Source organism: Mustela putorius, unplaced genomic scaffold, assembly GCF_011764305.1.
Source record: "Mustela putorius furo isolate JIRA1106 unplaced genomic scaffold, ASM1176430v1.1 tig00003834_pilon_pilon_pilon, whole genome shotgun sequence".
Taxonomy (NCBI): Eukaryota; Metazoa; Chordata; class Mammalia; order Carnivora; family Mustelidae; genus Mustela; species Mustela putorius.
The window spans coordinates 27,081,575-27,091,201 of NW_025421987.1; the positions used below are offsets into that span (position 1 = coordinate 27,081,575).

Here is a 9,627-nt window from a genome sequence, read left to right on the forward strand (position 1 = left end):
CGGGGGAAAGGGGAGAGGCAAAGGGAGAAGGAGAGAGAATCTTAAGCAGGTCCCACACCCAGTGCGGAGCCCGATTCAGGGTTAAGTCTCAGGACCCTGAGATCATGACCTCAGTTGAAATCAAGACTTGAATGCCCAACTGGCTGAACCACTCAGGTGCCCCAAAGCATAAGTTCTCTTAAATGTTCTGCTATAGTGTGTAAACTTAGTGAAAATCACAAGCCTAAATCTGTTAATTAAACATTTATAAATTAGACCTGCAAGACTCATCAGCGTGGATAAAACTATTTTCAAAATTATAAATACCTAAAATGCTATGCATGTACAGTTTCTTAACACAAATATCTTTATGAGTTTGATTCTCTTAAATTCCTGTACTTGATATTAAGACTTTCCATGATAAGATAGGCTTACTGTTAAGGAAGTGATTTTTTTTTTTTAAAGATTTTATTTATTTGACAGGTCACAAGTAGGCAGAGAGGCAGGCAGAGAGAGAGGAGGACCTTGGATCATGACGTGAGCTGAAGGCAGAGGCTTTAACCCACAGAGCCACCCAGGCATCCCAAGGAAGTGATGTATTTATGATAGGCAATGTTGGGAAATACCTAGTCTACTCCTTGAGCTCTCGAACCTTGTTTCTGAATGGAATAGGATTCTTGACAGTGGCCCAAACAGCATATGCTGAATCCTGTTATTTATGGTCATTCTACCAGATTCTCCACACAAGCTGTCTCCTGGCCTTTTAAAGCACAGGGAAGGCACCATCCTGAGCTGGAGTCATCCTGAAAATTATCCATCTTTTCCACCTACTCATGAAAATCTGCCACTCTCACCCAGGCTGTTATGCCACTTGATGGAATTTCATTATTCTTTAGCTCTAAAGATATTTAAATATATTTCCTTCTAAGTATAAAGACTTTCTGAACTTGATGTTATCCTGCACTTTTAAAAAATATATATTTCCTATTGGTTATGACTCCTCAATTTTTACGTATATTAAGGTGATAGTCTAATGAATTCTAGGCCACTTTTTTTTTTTTTTAAAGATTTTATTTATTTATTTGTCAGAGAGAGAGCAAGCGAGAGCAAGCACAGGCAGACAGAGTGGAAGGCAGAGTCAGAGGGAGAAGCAGGCTCCCTGCGGAGCAAGGAGCCCGACGTGGGACTCGATCCCAGGACGCTGGGATCATGACCTGAGCCGAAGGCAGCTGCTTAACCAACTGAGCCACCCAGGCATCCCTAGGCCACTTTCTTTTAAAGGCAATTCCAACTAACCGCTCTGAGATTAGATGTCAGTGTATCTTAACCTTCACTGCTTTAGAGCAGTGTGTCTATGTGTTGTGGGAGGAATTACTATGACTAACAGGAAATGTTAAATCGTTGAGAATACACCTTTTTCCTGGTTACCTTCAAGAACATGGGCTGTTCTGCCTGTTTTCAGATGTCCTAGGGGAGGATTAAGAAGTTAAGTAAGAAATTTGGGATGAAATGCAAACAGTCCCTATTTTAGGATTTCTGTCTTAAGCTAAAATACATACATTTTCCAAAACATATAGACACAAGTTGCTTAGCAATTTAAAATGGAGCTCTCTCCTCTGATGGGAAACTGCCCCGGGGTCCTTTGCCTCTCAGATCAGGTCCAAGTTAATTAGCATCATGTTCAAATAAAATCATTTCTCTTGAGCTTAATTCACTATGCAGTTATGCTGTCATACTATCCAACAAAACCCTTGGGCCCATCAGGCTGACTTGTTTTCTGTTCCCCAAATATGTTTAATTTCCGTATCCATGTTTTATTAACTACCCTACCTTCCTGGCTCCTTGCAGCCGACTTCTGGAGATTCTTTAAGGCTGAGTCCAAAACTTTTCTTTTTTTTAAAGATTTTATTTATTTGTCAGAGAGAGGGGGAGAGAGAGCGAGCACAGGCAGACAGAATGGCAGGCAGAGGCAGAGGGAGAAGCAGGCTCCCTGCTGAGCAAGGAGCCCGATGCGGGACTCGATCCCAGGACGCTGGGATCATAACCCGAGCCGAAGGCAGCTGCTTAACCCACTGAGCCACCCAGGCGTCCCCCAAACTTTTCTTTTCGACTGCTTTATCCCACTCTTCTCTGCCCGTGAACTCCCGTAGTACTAAGTCCAGAGTGACTTCAGATCATCTTCCATCCAGTCCTGTAGTGACCTTTTTTAAAAAAAAAAAACAAAACAATTTTATTTATTTATTTGACAGAGAGTGAGCGAGAGAGAGAGCGAGTGCACAAACAGGGGGAGCAGCAGAGTCTGGAGAAGTTGGCTCTCCACTGAGCAGGGTTCCTGATGTGGGACTCCATCTCAGGTTCCTGGGATCATGACCTGAGCTGAAGGCAGACACTTAGCTGGCCAAGCCACTCAGGTGTCCCAGCTGTAGTTATCTTTACACATAACTTCTTCCTTCTCAGTATTTTACAATCCCTGAAGACAATCATACTTCTTTTTGTGTACATGTTTAACAACATGGACATTATTATAAAATCAACTGGTTTAATAAAAAAGCATTATATTTAAAGATAATTTAATATGCATGCCTGTTAAAATAAATATAAATTGTGATTCTTTTGAGAGCAAACAAGTGGGTACCCAAAGGAGAAACAAGATCTCCCTAACAGTTGTAATAAAACCTATCCCTGAAAAGTTAGAAGGTATTACACAAAAGTATTTATATTGTGTTCTACTGCTCATGCTTGCTTTCAAAGAATCAGAATTTAAATAGATTATGAAAAAAAAAAAATCAATGGGGTCCCTGGGTGGCTCAGTAGTTAAGTGTCTGCCTTCGGCTCAGGTCATGATCTCAAGGTCCTGGGATCAAGCCCTGCACTGGGCTCCCTGCTTGACGGGAAGCCTGCTTCTCCCTCTCCCTCCCACTCCCCCCACTTGTGTTCCCTCTCTTGCTTGTCTCTCTCTGTCAAATAAATAGAATCTTAAAAGAGAAAAAAGAAAAACGTTATTATAAATAAATATAAAAAATATACCCATACAAGGTTTTTATTGAAGACATGATTACCATTGCATAAATACCTGACTAGGAGACTATAAATAAAGTAACATGTTGAACGACTTGGTTTTCTCAACTTGAGAAAAGGGAATTTTCTGAAGACAAATGTTTGAAGTTCAAGTACAAGGACTTCACTAATTTCACACGCTGGTATCATCAACAGATTGTGATGAAATGGAAACTACTACTCTTTTTAAGATAAAAATGCTTTCTAACAGGAAAATTATAAATTGTGCATTCTGAACCACAAGAGTTCTGAAACAGAAAGGTAAGGTGGCCAAAACAAAACAAAACAAAAACAAAAAGAAAAAAACCCAATGTGAAATTAAGAAAAGTGAAAGTTGTATTTCTGGGGATTCTTTTTCACACAGCTATGTTTAGTCTAGGTAAGCCTTCCACAGGCATGAACAGCTTCCACGAAGCAGCTTTCCTCCATCCCTTCCATTGGGTGGGGATGAGCTTTGCTCTTGTGGAACCTCATGAATTTGTCAGTTCCATGAAGGTAAGCTTCATGCATGGGTTATTTGCTGGAGCTAATAATGGGCATGGCTCACAGGAGGTCCCAAACACAGTCTGGTTTTCCAGCCTTCTTGATTCCAGGAGACAAACCATACAGAAGGTTTTAATGGTCCATATGTCTGTGAAGACCTGAAACTGGTCCATTTCCTCTCACCATAAAGGCACGGGCAAGGTAGAGACTATGGAGGTAGCCTGATGAGTTGGTGATCTTTACTAAAGGCATCTGAAAACATCTGATTGAGCCTTCCAGTGGGAATGTTAATATCTGCCAGTGTATATAGAGGTGTTAGGCTTGACACAAGATAAGGCACTTAAGGAAAAGGTACTAAGTTCCTGCTGATTTCTTTTAGGTCCATATTAAGGGACCCTTCAAGCCTTGCAGAACTTAAGTTCAGCAGCAAATTTGCCACAGTAATGGTCATTGCATCTAAGCACTTCTGGTTCCACTTTTCAAAAAGCCCTGGCACTTGAAGTAACCAGACTCTTTGGCTTTATTGTTGTACCCAGCTTTCCAGAATTCACCATGAGGTCAATCTTGCTAATGTAATGATGTCAAATAAAGATTAGTTGTCAGTGGGCAACACATAGTCTGCATGCTCATTAAGTCCCTTCATTGCCAAGATCCTGTTATAAGGGAAAGTTATGATTTCATCCTCTCGAGAAGGATAAACTGAAGTCATGAAACTGTAGTTCTGGGAATTCACCCTCAAGCACTTTTAAGAGAAATGTGCCAAATCCAGATCCTGTTCTTCTTCCCATGGACTGTCTAGTAAAACATACTGCAAACAATCACAGAGCTCCACCAACTTTTGAATTTCTCTAAAATCCATTCTTCATAGAGACTGCCAAAAACTTTGTGACCCACAGCCTGGTTATTCCGTGAGCCAGAAATATCTTGAGCTGCTTGCTGTCAAATACATCTCTCAATGGGCCCTGCAGAATTTCACTTCCTACCCCTTCCTCCATGTCAATCAAGACAGCTGGCACTTTCAAAGAACAAAGTTTCCCCTTAGAAATACTACCACCAGGGGCGCCTGGGTGGCTCAGTGGATTAAGCCGCTGCCTTCAGCTCAGGTCATGATCTCAGGGTCCTGGGATCGGGTCCCGCATCGGGCTCTCTGCTCAGCAGGGAGCCTGCTTCCTCCCCCCCCCCTCTCTCTCTCTCTGCCTGCCTCTCTGACTACTTGTGATCTCTCTCTGTCAAATAAATAAATAAAAAATCTTAAAAAAAAAAAAAAAAAAGAAATACTACCACCATTACCAGCCTCTCTGGCATCCACATTTCTGAAGATGCTGGTTATTGCCTCATTATAAATTCCTTTCTGGTTGGCTTTGACATGCTCCCTTAGTCCCAGACCCCAGAAGCAGCAGCCCATCTGGTATCCACACTGGGCAACCAGTATGACCACCACTGACTGGATCTTGCGCTGTGACGCGGTGGGATCAGGGCACCTGGTAGCCCTAGCCTGCTCTCCTACTTCCAGCCTGGCCCGGCCCACCAGCAACAACCATATTTCTTTTGTCTCTACTGTAACTCCTAAGGAATCCTGTTTAACTTGTAGCTTTGGAAAGTGAGCTATAGGAACAAAATAAAGAGAGAAAAATCAAAGGAAGATATTATTTAGAGAAAATAGGTCTTAAAAGGTTGCCTATAGGTGAGGACTCGGAGACCAGAGAGTTAGTGATTTGTCCAAGATTGTGCAGTCGATTCGTTGCTGAGCCCATGATGGAATACAAGTCTTCTGACACCAAAAATTGGAGATCTTTCTACTTTAAAGGGGATACTACCACATAGTGAATAACTTGATTCCTTCTTGGAAGGACCTGCTTCATTTTAAAGACCCATATTCCCCCATCCCTGCTCCCCACACTGCTTCTGTTCAAATATCTGGTCAGACATTGTCTTAGTCAGTGTAGGCTGCTGTCACAGGGCACCATAGTGTAGTGTGAACAACAAACATTTATTTCTGACAGTTCTAGAGGGTGGGAAGTCCAAGATCAAGGTACCAACAGGTGTGTGGTTAAGATTGAAAGAGGAGAGAACTGGTCAGTTATGGGTTGGTTTGAGAGGCACAGTGTAGGAAATAGTTTGTCTACTTTCCTTTCCAAAAAGCCTCACTCAAGTGAAATGCAGACCCAAAATTTACAGTAAGTAAAAAAGAGCCTCAGCCAAAAGGCATGAGTCCCATGTGAACACTAGTCCTTCTGAAAATTAGTAAAGGCCTTCCTGGTTTGCAGACTGTCTTGTTTCCTCATGTGGAGAGAGAGATGGTCTCCCTCTGGTACCTTCCTTAAAAGGGAATTAATACCAGCATGAGGGCCCCTCTCTGATTATCTGATTACCTCCAAAGGCCTCACTTCCAAAGAGAATCACACTGAGGATTAGACTGGATGAACAGCTAAATACTGAATATCCTGTATAATAAACAGCAGAAAAGACACTAACAATGATGCTACCCTCTAGTGGCAGAGCATGGCCCCACAACACGTAAGACGAAGTACCAGGTTCACATCCTAAAAGAACAAGTCAGACCACAATGTTAGAGGTAGAGTTTGGGTAATATTTTAAAATCTTAATTTTTAAAAACTTTAAAATTAAAAAACTATGCCCTTAACTTGCGCTTAAGCTTAACATCAGTTTTAAGCGTAATGTTTTAGACTTCAAAATAAGGCATATATTTGAACTGGAAAAATGTATGCTGAACATAACATGGCAAATGCCAGGGATGAAAATATTATCTCTCCCAAGTTGTATCACGAGCTATAAAATATAGTCACCTTATTGAGAAACCTGCTGATAACTTGGCTTGGTTAATACCTTTATGCTGTTTTATGGCCCCACACAGGTTGGCAATTTCCTTAACTGGTCTTTTTGGCATTCATTCCAATATTCCTCAGGTTGGAATGTAGAGTAAACACTCATGGAATAAATCATTTACCAAGTAGTGACTTCTGCATTGTTAACTTTGATGTGCTTTAACATATATATATGCCGGTTCTCTAACTAGACCACAAACTCCTTGAGTATCAAATACTATTATTAAGCTTTCTGGGGATTATGGCTCTTATCTGGAAAATGTGTGTTCCTGTTGCAAAGTGACTCCTGTAATATTCAGAGTTCTCCAGAAAAAAAAGGATATTTAGGTCATATAATTTAATAATTAATAATCATTAGTTAAATGTTAATAATAAAAATTATTATACTAAATGGAGACCTTTAGGGTCCAGAATACTATCTTGTCAAGATAAAAATAGTGGGATGTGGGCACCAGAGTGTCTCTGTCAGTTAAGTGTCTGCTTTTGGCTTAGGTCATGATCGCAAGGTCCTGGAATTGAGTCCCATGTCTGCCTCCCTGCTCAGCAGGGAGTCTGCTTCATTTTCTCCCTCCGCCTCCACCCTTCTGCTTCTCCCTCTTACTCTCAAATAAGTAAATAAAATCGTTTAAAAAAATAGTGGGATTTTATGCAGGACATCGAAAATACCAAGTCATCTCACCTCAGATAATCTTATGATTTCTTATTACTATTTTCAGAAGGACTGCTGTTCACATGGGACTAGTGTTTTTTGGCTTGAGGCTCTTTTCTATTTACTGTAAATTTAGGGTCTGCCTTTCATCTGAAGGAGGCTTTTTGGAAAGGAAAGGAGAAAATTAGACTATTTCCTACACTATGCCTCTCAACCGACTCATAACTGACCGATTCTCTCCTCTTTCAATCTTAAACACACACCTGTGACTATCAGCTCAGATTTGGGGGATATGGAAGGTAAGGAATAAAAGAGGAGAAAATGGGAGAAGAAGGATAAGGAAACTAGTCAGAAGAGATGAAGAGGGGAATTGAAATTCTTTGGAGCAAGATGCAGAAGTAAACTTCAAATTCAAAAAGAATTTGGGGGTTCCTTTTCTTTCATCTTCTGAAGCACAGAAAGGTTAATTCAGAGTTACATTAATTGGAGTCCAGAATCTTCTATGGATACATATTTTAGTTTCAAAGGCACCAAACTTCAGCTAGTGTTAAGTGAATTACTTCCACAAAATGATTGCTAATTTTTCCTCTATGGAGCAATCAGCCCTCAAGACCTTATAGAGCCTCAAGATCTAGAACACCTGGGTCTGGAGAGCATAGGAGGCACCTGAAGAACAAAGGCATCTAGAGGAGAGGAGAGTGGAAAGGCACAAAGAAAGGTTGGTAAGCTGGTGACTTCCCCTTGGCCCAGGAAAGCTTTCTTGATAACTTTCTCCCCACCCTCCATTGACCACCACGTAGGAACAGAGGTGGGTAAGGTTGTATAGATAAAAACAGGTGAGCTCGAGGGTTTCTCTGTTAGCAGTGGCTCAGAGTTTTCACTAATGAAGGGGTGGCAAATGCCATTGGGAAGTTTTCCAGTGGAGAAACTTAGGCTCCTCTCTAAGGAATAAGAGGTGGGGAAGTTGAGATTGGCCTTTGTCATTAGTGTCACGGGAGGTAAGGTAAGCAGGTTTCTGTGTAATTAACTCTCTGTTGGGGTCACAGTCCAGATGGTAAGGAAAGAAAAGAGATTTCAGAATTTCTTGGTGCTTCTGAAAAGTCATTAAGAATCTGTTAAATAAATAAGATAAGATGAAGAATTTCATTTTCATAAAATGAAGAATTTCAGTGGTTTCACGGATGACAGAAATATAGGCTCCTTGTGAATTTGGGCAAGTTTATCTGAAAATCTGGCCATGTTTATGGAAACACTAACATTAACATTAACAAAGGAATGTTCTAGGACACAAACAGGCCATTTAATCTCCAGTCATTTGCTAGTTTACTGCAATCTTGATTCTCTTTCTTTGGGAAAATTACCACTGAGCAGTGATTATAAACTTAAGTGGGCATCAAGTTGGAGGACTAATTAAAGCACAGATTGCTAGCCCAACCCCCAGACTTTCAGATTCAGTAATTTCCTATCTTATTTAATGGGTTATAATCTTAGAACATTATTTTGATGTTCAAATTGCCAGAGATATTGGAAGAAAGCTGCCTCACTTTGGGGGCAAGAGAAAATGGACCTAGACACTTGATTCTAGTGTGTGTTTTTTTAAAACTTTGAATTCAATTACCTGACATATAGTGGTACGTCATTAGTTTTTGATGTAGTGTTCAGTGATTCATTAGTTGTGTGTAACACCCAGTGCCCATCACATCGTGTGCCCTTCTTAATGCCCATCGCCTGGTTACCCTTCCCTTCAACCACCTCCCTTTCCGCAACCCTCAGTTTGTTTCCCGGAGTCAAGAGTCTCTCATGGTTTGTCTTCCCCTCTGATTTCTCCTCATTCAGTTTTCCCTCCCTTCCCATATGTTGTCTGCACTATTCCTTATATTCCACATATAAGTGAAACCATATGATTATTGTCTTTCTCTGATTGACTTATTTCACTCAGCATAATATGCTCCAGTTCCATCCATGTTGATGTAAATCGTTAAGTATTCATCCTTTCTGATGGCTGAGTGATACTCCATTGTATACCTGAACCATATCTTCCTTATCCATTCATCTGTTGAAGGGCATCTCGGCTTCTTCCACATTTGGCTCTTGTGGACATTGCTGCTATGAGCATTGGGATGCGTGTGCCCCTTCTTTTTACTACATCTGTATCTTTGGTATAGTAGTTCAATTTCGGGGGCATAGGGTAGCTCTATTCTTAACATCTTGAGGAATTATCATACTGTTTTTCAGAGTGGCTGCACCAGCTTGTGCTCCCAACCAACAGTGTAAGAGGGTTCCCCTTTCTCCACATCCTCATCAATATTTGTTGTTCCCTGTTTTTTAGTTTTAGCCATTCTAACTGGTGTGAGGTGGTATCTCATTCTTGTTTTGATTCGTATTTCCCTGATGACAAGTGATGTGGAGCATTTTTTTATGTGTCTGTTGGCCATTTGTATGTGTTCAGAGAAATGTCTGTTCATGTCTTCTGCCCATTTCTTGACTGGATTATTTGTTTTTGGGGTGTTGAATTTGAGAATATCTTTATAGACCTTTGATACTAGCCCTTTATCTGTAGTGTCATTTGCAAATATACTCTCCCATTTCATAGGTTGCCTTTTCGTTTTGTTG

The 9,627-nt window shown here is 40.8% G+C and overlaps 1 pseudogene; it reads right to left on the bottom strand.

The window, feature by feature from the left end:
* Positions 1-3,411: 3,411 nt before the first annotated feature.
* Positions 3,412-8,654, bottom strand: LOC101678543 (annotated as a pseudogene).
* Between the last annotated feature and the right edge of the window lie 973 nt (positions 8,655-9,627).